Source organism: Saimiri boliviensis, chromosome 12 (assembly GCF_048565385.1).
Source record: "Saimiri boliviensis isolate mSaiBol1 chromosome 12, mSaiBol1.pri, whole genome shotgun sequence".
Lineage (NCBI taxonomy): Eukaryota > Metazoa > Chordata > Mammalia > Primates > Cebidae > Saimiri > Saimiri boliviensis.
Genome location: NC_133460.1, coordinates 70,162,613 through 70,177,905, shown reverse-complemented (window position 1 = coordinate 70,177,905; position 15,293 = coordinate 70,162,613). Strand labels below are relative to the sequence as shown.

Here is a 15,293-nt window from a genome sequence, read left to right as displayed (position 1 = left end):
TGCTGGCTTATCTGTACTTATCAACCAAGGTTTGGAATAATATTTTCATTTCTGAGCTGAATAGTGTGAAGATTCAACTGGCCCTTATCTGGAATACAACTATATGGATAGTAAAAGATTTCTATTTGAAATCTGAGAAATAGTTAATTTGGAAAAGATATTTAAGGAAAATTGTAATAGTTCTCTTGTTCTATGTATTTCTTGTGCATGCATGTGTGCATGTGGCTGCACATGTGTGTCTCCAAAGGCATACTTTAGTTTCACTTGGAGACATTAATGGTAGACAATATAGAGTACAAATTTCAACTTTATAATAAGTGTCAAAGTCAAATAAAACACAGATGAATCTCCGAAATTAAAACATTTTGTTGTGGAAGAAAGAATTGCAATTTAGGGCATACTTGCAAACTTGATGGTTTTTGGGAACAAAGAGAAGATTGGTGGTTTTATTTTTTAAAAAAAGAAGAAGGAAGAAATAAGGCTGAACGCAGTGGCTCACACCTGTAATTTCAGCACTTTGAGAGGCTGAGGCAGGCAGATAACTTGACGTCATGAGTTTGAGACCAGCCTGGCCAACATGGCGAAACCCCATCTCTACTGAAAATACAAAAATTAGCTGGGTGTGGTAGTGTGTGCCTTGTAATCCCAGCTAGTTGGGAGGCTGAGGCAGGAGAATCTCTTGAAGCTGGGAGGCAGAGGTTGCAGTGAGTCAGAATTGTACCACTGCACTCAAGCCTGGGCTACAGAGTGAGACTATTTCAATCAATCAATCAATAGAAATGTTTCTATTTAAATTTCTATTAAATAGAAATTGCTCTTTGAGAAAGTTCATTAGCAAAGTTCACCTGTAAGGTTTTGGGAAACTGGCAAGTTTAGATTAGTGTGACAGAGGTGAGTAAAACTATTCTTAGAATTCTAGAATGTTGTTTCAGCAACTGTTAGATAAAACTGGTTTCAGGTTACAGCAGGCAGTTTCAGCAGCCAAGCTCTCAGAAAATTATGTTGGTGGATCATTGTTATTGTGCCCTGAGTGCTTTCTCCCTCAGCCTCTTGATTATTTCAGTTTGCTATAACAAGAATGACCCAATTTGTATGATCAACTTTTGCAATAAGGAAAGACATTTTGTCAATTATATTTTCCAAAAAGGGAGCAGACGAGCTCCCTAAAGTAGTGCATTTTCTGTCTTTGAAGATGTTAAACTGGATTCACTGAACTTATGGGCCAGATAGAGTATAGAAGTGATTCTTGTATTGAATCCATAACTGTACTGCATGGCCTCCAAAGTCATCTCCTGCCTACACACACACACACACACACACACACACACACACAGCCATTAGATGCCTCCCTAATCCTTAATTCTAAGATATCTAAAAGTGCTGGGCCCATAGATAATTTTAATCACTGGATTATAAATAATTTAGAGCTTATTTAAGACTATATGAGTGTAAAATGTAAGCATTTAAGTCATTTTGATGGAAATATGATCATCTAGAAACATAATTCTTATACTACTCTCTTTTTTATCTCAACTCTGTTGGATTGATTTTAAGAATATTTCCTCGATCTTTCCCTTATTCACCTGAAGTCAATTAAGCACTGGCTTCACATAGAATCAATGTTTAAGTTTTGTTCTTTGTTGAAACCCTAATAAATATTCCCTACCAGTTTCAGAATTTCAGTTTGCAAAAAGGAACAAGTGACTGGATATCCTCATATATGCCAATTGTACTATGGAGAGTTTTGTCTTGTCTTTTTTTTTTTTTTTTTTTTTTTTTTTCTTTTTGGAAAACCTAGAGTTCAGATTTCTTTCTTTGCCTTAAGTCTTAGCCTAGATGTTTTCTGTGGCTTTTTTCCTATTCTTTTTCTTTTATGTTTTAAAAATGGCCTCTCAACCTTTTCCCACCTACTTTCCTTCGTCTACAAAGCATAAGGGGAGACGAGAAAATGTATGTATTGTTGTGTAGCTTTCAGATAACCATAATGCACATCCTGGTGTTCTCCACTACTCCCCATCCAGTCACCTGGAACATAAGCCAAGTAGATTTTAACTGAGGCTAAAAACTGTGCATCAGGTTATGTAGTCTATTGGCTTTCTCTGTCTTTTAAACTGACATTCAGTTGTTTTATTGCATTTTAAATGAAAACAGTCCTTACTGATAAAGAGAAGCTGTGTCAAACCTCAGGCCAATTAAAACCACATGAAAATAAACTCACTCTTGGTATTGGTAAAAGGGATTAGGCTCTTTTTGAAAAAATAATGTGGTACCTTTTGAATATTCAATACAATACTTATGCATAACACCCAGTAATGTTCCCAGAAATATTCATAATACTTTCTTGTTTTGGCTATATCTTGAAGAAGTTACTCGGAACACACAGATTTTGGTTTGGGAGACCATCTCCTCCTTTTGCAGAAAGCTAGTGAGTAGTGGGCAGAGGAGGATAGTTGACAAGTGAATTTCTCCAGTGATTTATTGGAAATTTGTTTTTGAACTTTCAGGCCTGGAAATTGGGTTTGTTATATTCATCATTTATTTGAACTGCATTTTTATTTTCTATCAGTTTGCATTTATTTCCTCCTTCCTAGCGTCTGAATTATATCCCTTGCTTTTTACGTTTATTTATTAAATACCATTTAGAAGGGACAGTTGAGTGACAGGAACTTTTCATTTCATTTCATAGTCTACAGTTAAAAAATGTCAAATATGCTGCCACATACATACATTTTATTTGAACTTAACGTTTTTACTGTTTTAATTTGTGATTTGGACCGCTTTTCCTGAAAGTAAATGGATTTAATAATAAGAATTTATATAATGATATGCATGTGCACATATTGTTATTTTATATTTTTACCATCTTTTGCTTAAAAATATGTAATTATAAAGCATACATTGTGTAATTTACATATAGTTTTTTTTAATTATAGAAAGAACTACATATTATGCAAACTTCTAAAATGATTCCTACCTCCTGGTATTCATGACCTTGAGTAATCCCCTCCTATTGAGTGTGAGCTGGACCTAGTCACTTGCTTCTAATGAATGGAATATGGCAAAAGTGAGATGTCCTTTCCATATTAAGTTATAAAATATTATGACTTCTGTCTTGCTAGCAGATGCTATTTCTTACTAGATTTGATAAAGCAAGCTACCATGATGAAGAGCTTCATATTTCAAGAAACTGAAGGTGGCTTAATAAGATTCAGCCCCCAAGGAACTGAATCTTATTAACAACCACTAAAAGAGCTTGGAAGCATATCCTGCCTTAGTTTAAACTTGAGATGACTGTGAACCTGCACTAAAAACTTAATTGCAGCCTTGTGAAAGGTGCCAAGCTAAAGGATCCAACTAAGTTATAACTAATTCACAGAAACTGTGAGATAATAAATGTATGCTCTCTTAAGATGCTAAATTTTAGGATAATTTGTTATACAGCAATGGTTAACTGATACAAACTATATTGTTATCCATTGCTTTAGACAGTCATAGCTTCTTTCAGGTCTTCTGGGAGATTTTTATCCTCTCTTTTTGTTTCTTTCCAACTTTTATTTTAGATTCAGGGGATAAACGTGCAGGTTTGTTACAGGGTAAATTGCATGTTGCAGTGGTTTGGCGCACACATTATTTTATCACTCAGGTACTGAGGATTGTACCAGATAGGTATTTTTTGGTTGTTACCCTCCTCCTACCCTCCATCTTCAAGTAGGTCCCAGTGTCTGTTGTCCCCTTCTTTGTATCCATGTATACTCATTGTTTAGCTCCCACATATAGGTAAGGATATGTTGTATTTGCTTTTTTCTACCTGTCTACATTAATTCACTTAGGATAATGGCCTCCAGCTCTATTTATGTTGCTGCAAAGGACATAGTTTCATTCTTTCTTATGACTGCAAAATATTCCATGGTGCATATGTACCACGTTTTCTTTATCCAGTCCACCACCAGTAGGTACCTAGGTTGATTCCATGTCTTTATCATTGTGAATGGTGTTGCAATGAACATATGAGTGCATGTGTATTTGTGGTAGAATGATTTATATTCCCTTGGTTATATATCCAATAATGGGATTGCTGGGTTGAATGTTAGTTTTAAGTTCTTTGAGAAATATCCAAACTGCTTATCCAAACAGTGGCTGAACTAATGTACATTCCCACTAGCAATGTGTAAGCAGTATCTTTTCTCTACAGCCTCATCAGCATCTGTTATTCTTTGACTTTTTAATATCAGCCATTCTGATTGGTGTGGGATGGTATCTCCTTCTGGTTTAATTTGCATTTCTCTAATGATTAGTGATGTTGAACATTTTTTTCATATGCTTATTGGCCACATGAATGTCTTCTTTATAGAAATGTCTGTTCATATCCTTTGCTCATTTTTAATAAGGTTGTTTGTTTTTTGCTTGTTAATTTGTTTAAATTTATTATAGTTTCTGGATATTAAGCCTTTGTGAAATGCAGTTTACAAACATTTTCTCCCATTCTGTAGGCTGTCTGTTTACTCTGTTGATAGTTATTTTTGCTATGCAGAATCTACTTAATTTAACTAGGTCCTATTTATCAATTTCTGTTTTTCTTGAAATTGCTTTTGGAGTTTTTAATCATGAAATTTTTGCTAGGATCTATGTCCACAGTGGTATTTCCTAGGTTTTCCTCTAGGTTTTTTTTTTTATAGTTTTAGGTTTTATATTTAAGTCTTTAAATCCATATTGAGTTGATTTTTATACATGGTATAAGCAAGGAGTTCAGTTTCAGTCTTCTGCATATAGCTAGTCAGTTATTCCAGCAACATTTATTGAATAGGGAGTTCTTTCCCCATTGCTTGATTTTGTCAACTTTGTTGAAGATCAGATAGCTGTAGTTGTGCAGTTTTATTTATGGATTCTCTAACCTGTTCCATTGGTCTATGTGTCTGTTTTGTACCAGTACAATGTTGTTTTGGTTAATGTAGCCCTGTAGTATTGTTTTAAGTTGGTTCATATAATACTTCCGGTTTTGTTCTTCCTGCTTAACATTGCTTTGGCTATTTGAGCTCCTTTTTTGGCTCTATATAAATTTTAGAATAGTTTTTCTTATTCCTCAAAAAATGTCATTAGTGTTTTGATAGGAATAGCATCGAATCTGAAAATTGCTTTCAGCTGTATAACCATTGTAACAGTATTGATTCTTCCTATCCATGAGCATAGAATGTTTTGTTTGTGTCATCTCTTAATTTCCTTCATCAGTGTTTTGCAATTCTCATAGTAGAGATCTTTCACGTCCCTGATTAATTGTATTATTAGATATTTTATTCTTTTTGTGTTCATTATGAATGGGATTGCATTTTTGAATTGGCTCTCAGCTTGGATGATATTGGTTTATAGACATGCTATTGATTTTGTATCCTGAAACTTTATTGATGTTATTTATTAGATCTAGGAGCCTTTGAGGAGTGACTGGGTTTTTCTAGGCATAGAGTCATACTATCTGTGAAGAGAGATAGTTTCACTTTCCCTCTTTTCTACTTGAATGCCTTTTATTTCTTTCCCTTGCCTGATTGCTCTGACTAGGACTTCCAGAACTGTGTTAAATAAAATCAGTGAGAGTGGGCATCCTTGTCCTGTTCTTGTTCTCAAGGGGAATGCTTCCAGCTTTTGCCTGTTCAGTATTATTTTGGCTGTGGGCTTGTCACAGATGCCTCTTTTTATTTTGAGGTACATAACTTTGACTAGTTTATTGAGGGTTTTTAGCATGGGCTGGATGTTAAATTTTATTCAAAGCTTTCTCTGTGTCTATTAAGATGATCATGTGGTTTTTGTTTTTCATTCTGTTTATGTGATTAATCACATTCGTTGATTTGCATATGTTGAACCAACCTTGCATTCCCAGAATAAAGTATACTTGATTGCAGTGGATTAGCTTTTTGATGTACAGTTAGATTTGGTTTGTTAGTATTTTGTTGAGGATTTTTGCATCTATGTGCAGCAATTATATTGGCCTGAAGTTTGTGTGTGTGTGTGTGTGTGTGTGTGTGTGTGTGCGCATACCAGAGTGTGCTATCACAATGATGTTGGCTTCACAGAATGAGAGAGGAATCCTTCCTCCTCAAGTTTTTGGAGTAGTTTCAATAGGATTGGTACTAGCTTTTCTTTATACATCTGGTAGAATTTGGCTGTGAATCTGTCTGGTCCAGGGCTTTTTTTCTGGTTGGTAGGCTTTTTATTACTGAATCCATTTTGGAACTCACTATTGATTTGTTCAGGATTTCTATTTCTTCCTGGTTCAGTCTTTGGAGGTTGTATAGTTTCAGGAATTTATCAATTTTTTTCCAAGTTTTCTAGTTTGTGTGCATGAAGGTATTGATAATAGTTTCTGAGAGGTTTTGTATTTCTTAGAGTTAGTAATTTTAGTCTTTATTCTAAATCTTTACATCCTGAATATATAGCCAGTTTTAATTGCATAAAATTTTATCCCCATAAGTTTAAATATATATTTATATTCTTTATTTTTTCTATTTTGAGCCAAGATCTCACTCTGTTGCCCAGGCTGGAGTGCAGTGGCACAATCACAGCTTACTGCAGCCTTGACCTTTTCAGGCCCAATTGACCCTCCCACCTCAGCCTCCTGGGTTGCTGGGACTACAGGCACACACCACCACACCTGGCTAATTGTATTTTTTTTGTAGAGATGGGGTTTCACCATGTCACCCAGGCTGGTCTCAAACTCCTGGGTTCAAGCAATCTGTCCACCTCAGCCTCCCAAAGTGCTGGGATTGCAGACATGAGCCACTGCACTGCCCTATTTATATTCTTAATGTGTGTTTTCTTTTTAGCTTTCCTACCTGAAGCATTGGGCATACTCTGAGTTAATTGCTAAAAGAAATGTTATTATTGGACATGAAGTACAGTAACAGCTCATTTATCTGGTAAATTCGACTACTTAGAAGTAAGCAGAAAAGGCCTCTGTGCAGCTAAAACAGCCCTCAATTATAACTTACCTATAGCTTCCTTTTGGGGTCTTACTTAGGTTTTAATTTCCCTCTTTCATTCCTTTTCCTCTATGCTATCTTGCATCCTTCATCCTTTTCTTCTTTCTTTTATTGAACACGAATTGAGTGCTTATAAGGATGTGAGCATTGTGCTAAGGGTTGAGGAGACAATGATAAACAAATCTGAATACAATCTCTGCTTGTATGGAACTTGTAGTCTAGTGGGAGGTTGAATGTTAATTGAATTGTTGTTTTAGGAAATGTTTAACGTGTACAAGAGTGTTCTGAGAAAAGTAAATGGTCATGTAGCATAAAAGTTAAGGGGGAGTCTTGATATAAATCATACTCCCAATTCTTCTTTGTTTTGTGACCTTGTACTGCCTACCAGCACTTTTGTGCCTCTGTTTCTTCATTTATGTTATGGTTTGCATAGTTTCCCTCCAAAATTCTGGTGTTGCCAATGTCCTGGTATTAAGAGGTTGGTCTTTTACAGGTGAATAGGCCATGAGAGCTTCCTCCTGGTTAATGAGATTAAGGCCCTTAGAAAAGAGGCTTCCTGCAGCATTTAGCTTGGTCTTCTACTTTCCACCATGTGAGGATGTAGCAAGAGGACCCTCACCAGACCAAATGCCAGCACCTTGATCTTGGACTTCCCACCTTCCAAATTGTGAAAAATAAATTTATGTTTTTTAATGAATTACTTAGTCTCAGATATTGTGTTATGACAGCACAAATGGCCTAAGAAGGGAATGATATGGTCTGTAAAATTAGGTTTATGTGAAGATGAAATAGATTATGTGAGGATTAAATAGATTAATGCAGGTAAATGCTTAGAAGAGAGCTTGTCATATAGTAGCTCAGGATACTTAATTAACAAGGGCGTGTGACTTTGATGTAGGTCTGAAAAGTCCATCCTAAGGAAGCAAGGAAGGAACTGAGGTCTTTGGCACATGCCCTTCATCCAGAATCATAGCAGATCAAAAGAAACTGGGTGACAATTCTTATCTTTTAGTAACCAATTTCTTAGTCCGTAGAGTAATAACTAACCACAGAAGAAGAGATGCACTATACAAATTAAACACATGAACTAGAAAACACAGCAAATCTTGAATAATTGTATGTAGTGGGGCAAATGCTGTTATTAGCCTTACAGGCATCACTGTCTTAATAGAATAAATATTGTCTTGATAGTATGTATTTAGTTACAAGTAACAAACAATGCAGCTTAAATAATGTTGCCTGACGCATGTCAGAAATCCAAAAGGGAAACTTTATGGATTTTTAAATGTACCTACTCAATGATGGCATCACAGGCTCATTATCTTTGTTCTGTTCTGTATTCTAGTTTTATAACAGACACTATACTAAGACAGTTTCATCTGTTGACTCTCGTTGTTAAACTATGGCTGCTAAGTTTATGGGACATCATCAACCATTATCATAAAGATTTGGACATTTTTTTTCCTTAGAAGTCCAAAGCCAATACCTTTTGCAGTCTCATGAGCCTAAATGGAATAGAAGTCCACCTGTGAAACAGTAAATGTGGCCAAGGCAAAGTACAATACACAGTACCTTAGACATATCCCCTCCAACTTCAAGTGCCAAGGAAGGTGGGATTAAGAAGTATAACTCCCCAAACCTGAAGTCTTTACCAACAGATGGAGTAAATAAATCTTAAGGGATAGATTCTCAGTGTCTATCTCAGTTATATAAATAAATGACAGTAAGTACAATTTAAGAATCAAATCCTTGAATTTCTTAAAATTCAGCTTAAATGAGAAAATGTGTTAATTTAGATACTCACATACTTGGAATGTTTCATTTTCTGTCAATGCCTCATTGATATGTCTCATTGCTCATAATTAGGTTTTCATTGAGAAATTACTGGGATTATTCTAGCCAATAAACCAATTTCATAAGATGGCATCTGAAAGAGTGACCATAATGTTCTTTTGTGTCTCTAGTTATTCCTAAAACTAGTATGACATTAGTGGCCTCAGAACCTTAAATTATGACAATTGCCCTCTCTGGTATGATCTTGTCTTTATAGCCCATGATATTTGGCTAAATTGAATTAAATAGAATACCAGTTTGGGGTAAAGTCTGTCAAACTGAACATAAATAGGAGAAAAAACATATATAGGTTGAAAGTAAGGGTTACTGGTATCTTCTCTTCCCATTTTAAAATGGATTTAAAGTTAACTGTGCATTTGGTGAAAAAATATGCAACAGGAGTAAAGTGTTATGAAAAGGCAGGATTATTTAAGAGAGAAAATAGATAACTAGGAAGGGATAAAAATATTTTGGGGTCATGGGGGGTCCATTCAAAAGCAAATTTGCAATTGCTGTAAACTATCTTTGGTGGCCAGAATTTCATAAATGCTGCACAGAAACACACTCATTTTCAATGTTAAACACTTCCAGAGTTATTTTAAAAAATACTTTCTCAACACATGAAGAAGCTTAAAGTTACAGCATCATGAAAATATCCTTGGTACATCCATGTGTTTATCATTTACTTTAGAAATATTTGTGCCTACAGTTTTGTCTTTCAGAGTTGTATTTAGGTGGTCTGGACTGAGCGTTCTATATCTATGGGAAATTTTAATGTGCTGGGGAAAACTTTCACAAACACTGAAGTTAACCCAATGTTTCTGCCTTGCACTTAATTTGAGATATTTTGGAAACGAGCAGTCAGAATATTTTTTACTATAAATGGCATAACATAATTAAAACTAAAAATGGAAAGTCAAATTATAAGAATCTGTCGGCCCCGCGTGCCGGCCCTGCCCAGCCGGCCGACCCCGAAGGGCGGGTGGGCTGCCCTGAGAAGGCGGAGAGGGAAGCGCTGGGCCTGACGGCAGGTGGGCACAATGCTGACGTCTAAGCCGCCCCCAACTGCACGCAGAAGGGCACGAAGTCCGACCTGGCCTTCTTCAGGTTCCCGCGCGACCCAGCCAGGTGCCAGAAGTAGCAGGAGAACTGTAGGACAGACTTAGAAAATAAAACACCTGATCAGCTAAATAAGCATGGTCAATTATGTGCCAAACATTTTGAGACCTCTATGATCTGTAGAACTATACATTTTGCAGAGGCATCAGAAAGCTAAAGAAGAATTGGGTTATTTCATTTCTCAAAAATTAATTGAAGCAGATACTTGTGAAGTCACTGGGAGAGGCCATAAGGACTCCCTTCAAGACAATGCAGTTCTTCGAGATAATGCAATACCAACAATATTTGATCTTACCAGTCATTTAAACAACCCGCATAGTAGACACAGAAACGAATGAAAGAACTGAGTGAAGACGAAATCAGGACACTGAAACAGAAAAAAATTGATGGAACTTGTGAACAAACATAAACTTCAGGAACAAAAACATTAAAAAAAAAAAGCCAACATAGCAATACTCAGAACCCCAGTGAAGAAGGGAGTGAAGAGCAAGATGAGAACATTTTACCTCTAACCCTTGAAGGGAAGGAAAACAAAGAATACCTAAAATCTCTATCTGAAATCTTGATTCTGGTGGGAAAGCAAAACATGCTTCTGGATGGACATGAGGGTGATGAAATCCCAGAAGGTCTCTACTCCGGATAACTTTGAAGCACTGCTGGCGTGCTGAGTAAATTCTGGTGAAGAGGTCCTGAGAAAGTGCTTGGAGACGACAGCAGTTAACACGTTGTTTTGTTCAAAAACACAGCAGAGTCAGATGCTAGAGACCTGTGAGAGCTGTATTCGAGAAGAAACTCTCAGGGAAATGAGAGACACTTCTTTTCCATTATCACTGATGTTGTAGTGGACATAGCAGGGGAAGGGCACCTACCCATGCTGGTAAGGTTTGTTGATGAATCTCATAACCTAAGAGAGAAATTTGTAGGCTCTCTGCCTTGTGAAGCTGACGCAGAAACTTTGGCTGTGAGATTTCACACTATGGTAACTGAGAAGTGGGGATTAAATATGAAGTATTTTTGTGGCCAGGCTTACATTGTATCTAGTGAATTTTCTTCCAAAATGAAAGTTGTGGCTTCTAGACATTTAGAGAAATATCCCCAGGCTATCTACACACTCTGCTCTTCCTGTGCCTTAAATATGTGGTTGGCAAAGTCACTACCTGTTATGGGAATATCTGTTGCATTAGAAACAATTGAGGAAGTTTGTTCTTGTTTTCATCGATCGCCACAACTGCTTTTAGAACTTGATGATGGGCGGGGGGGGTGGGGAGGTGGGAAGAGATAGCATGGGGAGAAATGACAGATACAGGTGAGGGGACGGAAGGCAGCAAAGCACACTGCCATGTGTGTACCTATGCAACAATCTTGCATGTTCATCACATGTACCCCAAAACCTAAAATGCAATAAATATATATATATATATATATATATATATATATATATATAAAAGAACTTGATGTTGTAATTTCTGTTCTTTTTCAAAAGAGTAAAGAAAGGGGTAAAGAACTGAAGGAAATCTGCGCTTCTCAGTGGGCAGGCAGGCATAATGCTTTTGAAATTTTAGGGGAACTCCTGCAAGTAATTGTTTTATGTTTAGATCGTATAAATAGTGACACAAATACTAGATGGAATAACTGTATAGCTGGCTGAGCATTTGTACTCTGCAGTGAAGTAACAGATTTTGATTTCATTGTTACTATTGATGGTCTTAAAAATGTCCTATCTTGGCCGAGCGCAGTGGCTCAAGCCTGTAATCTCAGCACTTTGGGAGGCCGAGGCAGGTGGATCACGAGGTCAAGAGATCGAGACCATCGTGGTCAAATGTCTGCCTCCCCGAACCTCTGTCTGGGATACCCCTCCGCTACCTCCCAGAAAGGGGTCCCCATCATCCTCTAAGATCTCCCAGCCCAATGACATCAACACTTTCTCTTTGGTCGAACAATTGCCAGGAAAACTGCTAGGGAATCAGATCCTGGAAGAGGAAGAGGTGCCAGGAAATTAAAATATTAGCAAGTAAGTCTGATTCATAATTAGTTTTGTTCTCTAAGAATTCCATGTTTTCACTTACGTGTAATGCATGTTTTGTCCCCGTGTTTTCATATGATTTGATTTTGCTATACAAATTGTGTAATAATGCATTTTGATTCCATCCTTGTTTATAGTGAGTTCACTAAAAACTCTATTAACAGTCATATTTTCTACAGGCAATCTATTTTCCCTTCATGTTGTAATATTTTGTACTTAAAGTGAGATTCTGTGCTCAGACAAGCCTAGGAAGAGTGTTTTTTTTTAGCATACTCCAAAATGGTCTTTATCTTTATATTTACTGAACGTTGATTGTACCTGTTAGCAGTCACTGCTTTTTTGACAAGGGTTTGTTTTTGACATTCAGTTTACTAGATAAATAAGTTTAAAAAATAGCTTTCAGAGGATCTGTAGGATGATAATATTAGATTAATGGTGGGGGAATTTCTGAGATATTTCGTTACTTGGATTTATGTGTGAATAAACATAACACTCTGTAAATTCACTTCAAATAAAATAAAAATATGAGTTATTAAAGAGCCCACTCTTGTGGAAATGAATATACAGCCCTATCCACATTATCCAGCTTTTTCCATGCAAAAGGAGTTTTGGTAGATGATGTCATTTCTTAGATAAAATTTGTTAGTACACTTGAGAGACTGTTTTACTATCTCTTTCTATCTGAATTACATTATTCCTGGGCTCAAGCAATTATGACTTAGCCTTTTCCTTTAGTGATATCTTGGGTTTAGTCCAGGTAGTTTTGGAGTTTGGATGACTATGTAGAAATAGTGCATTTTGGTCTTGAAAACATGAGTAATATTAAGTAAATACATATAACAATTTCACCAAAGTTAACAATAAAATTTGTTCACTAATGTGAATGTTTACCACAACTTACAAGTTCTAAAGTAGCTCCCATAAAAAATAAAAAGTATGATGTAGTTTTCCACTGGGGCAATTTTTTTTCCCTGTAATACTTACATTAACAAAATAATATCTATATTTTCTCCTCTTTTGTTTCTTTGCTTTCTTTCTAGGGGCATTCAGAAAGTAACGTTGACTTAGTATTCTTTCCATCCCTTACCAAAAATGTGACTTTTCAAATGACAATAACATGGAAATAGAGACATTCTGAGTTTGAAATTCAGCATTTCACTTGGTTTTTCTTCATGAGGTTTTATCAGAACTTAAGAAATAAAAAATTAAATTACATTAAAATTCTAAAACAATTAAAAATATGTCTGTTTACCTATGAGAGATGTCTTATTATTTGGGTATGAATAATGCCAAGAAAAAAAGAGAAAATAATTGCTCATTTGCAGTTTTAATTAAAAGAGAATTATAGCAACTGTCACATATTTGAAACAATATGGAAATTCCCTTCTGCCAAAATATACTTGGCTCCTAAAAGTGGGGAATGCCTGCATATTTGTTTAAATATTTAAATTCCCTTTGGGCTTTGTCTTATGATAAAAATGATATTGTCTGTTCATTGTTTTCCTCTATCTGTTAGTTTCTTCTCTTTCCAAACCCAAAGGGCATGTCTGTAAGTTTCTTGCCTGTTCCCTGAATGGAGAACATATTTGTAATAAATGGTTCTTTGTTAGAGGGTGGGGCCATTTCACAATAAGGGCATTGATATTAAGATAGTAAAATTTGTGAGCTTTTTTAATAAAGAGAGACTCCCAATGACTTTTCAGATGTCTATATAAATGCATTATGAAATTTGACCAGAATAGTCTTGGTTAAAAAAAAAAAAAAGAGGCTGGGTGCGGTGGCTCACGCCTGTAATCCCAGCACTTTGGGAGGCCAAGGCAGGTGGATCACAAAGTCAAGAGATCGAGACCACCCTGGTCACCATGGTGAAACCCCGTCTCTACTAAAAATACAAAAAATTAGCTGGGCATAGTGGCACGTGCCTGTAATCCCAGCTACTCAGGAGGCTGAGGCAGGAGAATTGCCTGAACCCAGGAGGCGGAGGATGCGGTGAGCCGAGATCGCGCCATTGCACTCCAGCCTGGGTCACAAGAGCAAAACTCGGTCTCCAAAAAAAAAAAAAAGGATAATACTGGCTGAAGTTACCTTTGAATGTTTTCAGTTCAGAGGCCTTCCCTCTCTTGAAACATTCCTTTCGTTTATGCCTGCCTGCAAAGGCCAACTATTTTTGAGCTCTGTCACCAGAATTTTATACTCCAGGGCCTGTTTTGTTAGGGAATCCTGAGGACTGCCTGCTATCTCAGCTTTGCGATTCTATCCAATCATGCATCATAATTTACTCCTTCCACATTTTATCTCTTCAGAGTCAGGTTTTTTTGGCTGTTACAGGCAGCACAGAAAAATTTACATATCTCCAACCATCTTTATTTTACAAATTCCTAAAAATAAGATAAACAGATAAGCAAATCATACTAATATACTAAGAAGAAAGGACTATTGTCCCTATTTCCAAGCAGATAAAAATATATATTTTATGGATAAATGTATGTATGTAGAAAATCTGTTTATCGATCTCTATGTTTGTATATTTGCACTTTACATGATGTTTTGGTTACCATGTCTTTTCCTTGTTTATTTTCTTTCCATAAAGAAATTGTTTTTTCCTGATATTGCAGTTTTAAAGTGAACATTCTTATAGGTATACATTTACCAATACCATTGGAACTAGTTTTATTTTTTTATTTTAATTTTTTGTAAGATTTATCTCATGCTCTCTGGTTAAATTAAATAATTTTATAGCTAATTGAATGATTAAAAATCATGCTGCTCTGTAGTTATACTTCATAAAGATTGAAGGCAATATTATTCCATAATCTCTTTCTCAAAAATAATTGTCTATTTTTTCCTTTGTATGATGATAGTGTTGAGGTTTCAAGATTCTTCTTGCAGTTGTGATCTAAATAACCCAGAGGCTCTGCAAAGATTTTTCCTGGTTTTCCACTTACTGAATTATAATTGGCCTTCATGATCAATGTAAAACTCAGTGCTGACTGGTTAAAGCCGCCTTTGCAAAAATTATGATAGTGAGAAAATGATGACAATGAAAGAGTGACCTAACCAACTTCATCTTGCCTTTAACCTCCAAGCTGCTGTTGATCATTCCTGGGTGTGAACCAAGCTAACTTTGGGAGTAATTTAGTTTATGATTTAAACGATAATAGCTCTTCTCAAAATTAAGCCACTTTTATAAAACTAATAAGAGGCCACAATTTCAGGATTATGAGAGGGGCCTGATATCTGTTAACGTATAGGTGTAAACAATTCCCAGCCATTGTTCTGGAGGTCACAAGATTGGAAATTTCCTGAATTATTCCTGTCAATACATTATTATTGTAGAACCTCAGCTTGGC

At 36.1% G+C, this 15,293-nt stretch overlaps 1 pseudogene; it reads left to right on the top strand.

Annotated features, from left to right (window-relative positions):
* Positions 1 to 9,709: 9,709 nt before the first annotated feature.
* Positions 9,710 to 11,640, top strand: LOC101035950 (52 kDa repressor of the inhibitor of the protein kinase-like; annotated as a pseudogene).
* The last annotated feature ends 3,653 nt before the right edge of the window (positions 11,641 to 15,293 follow it).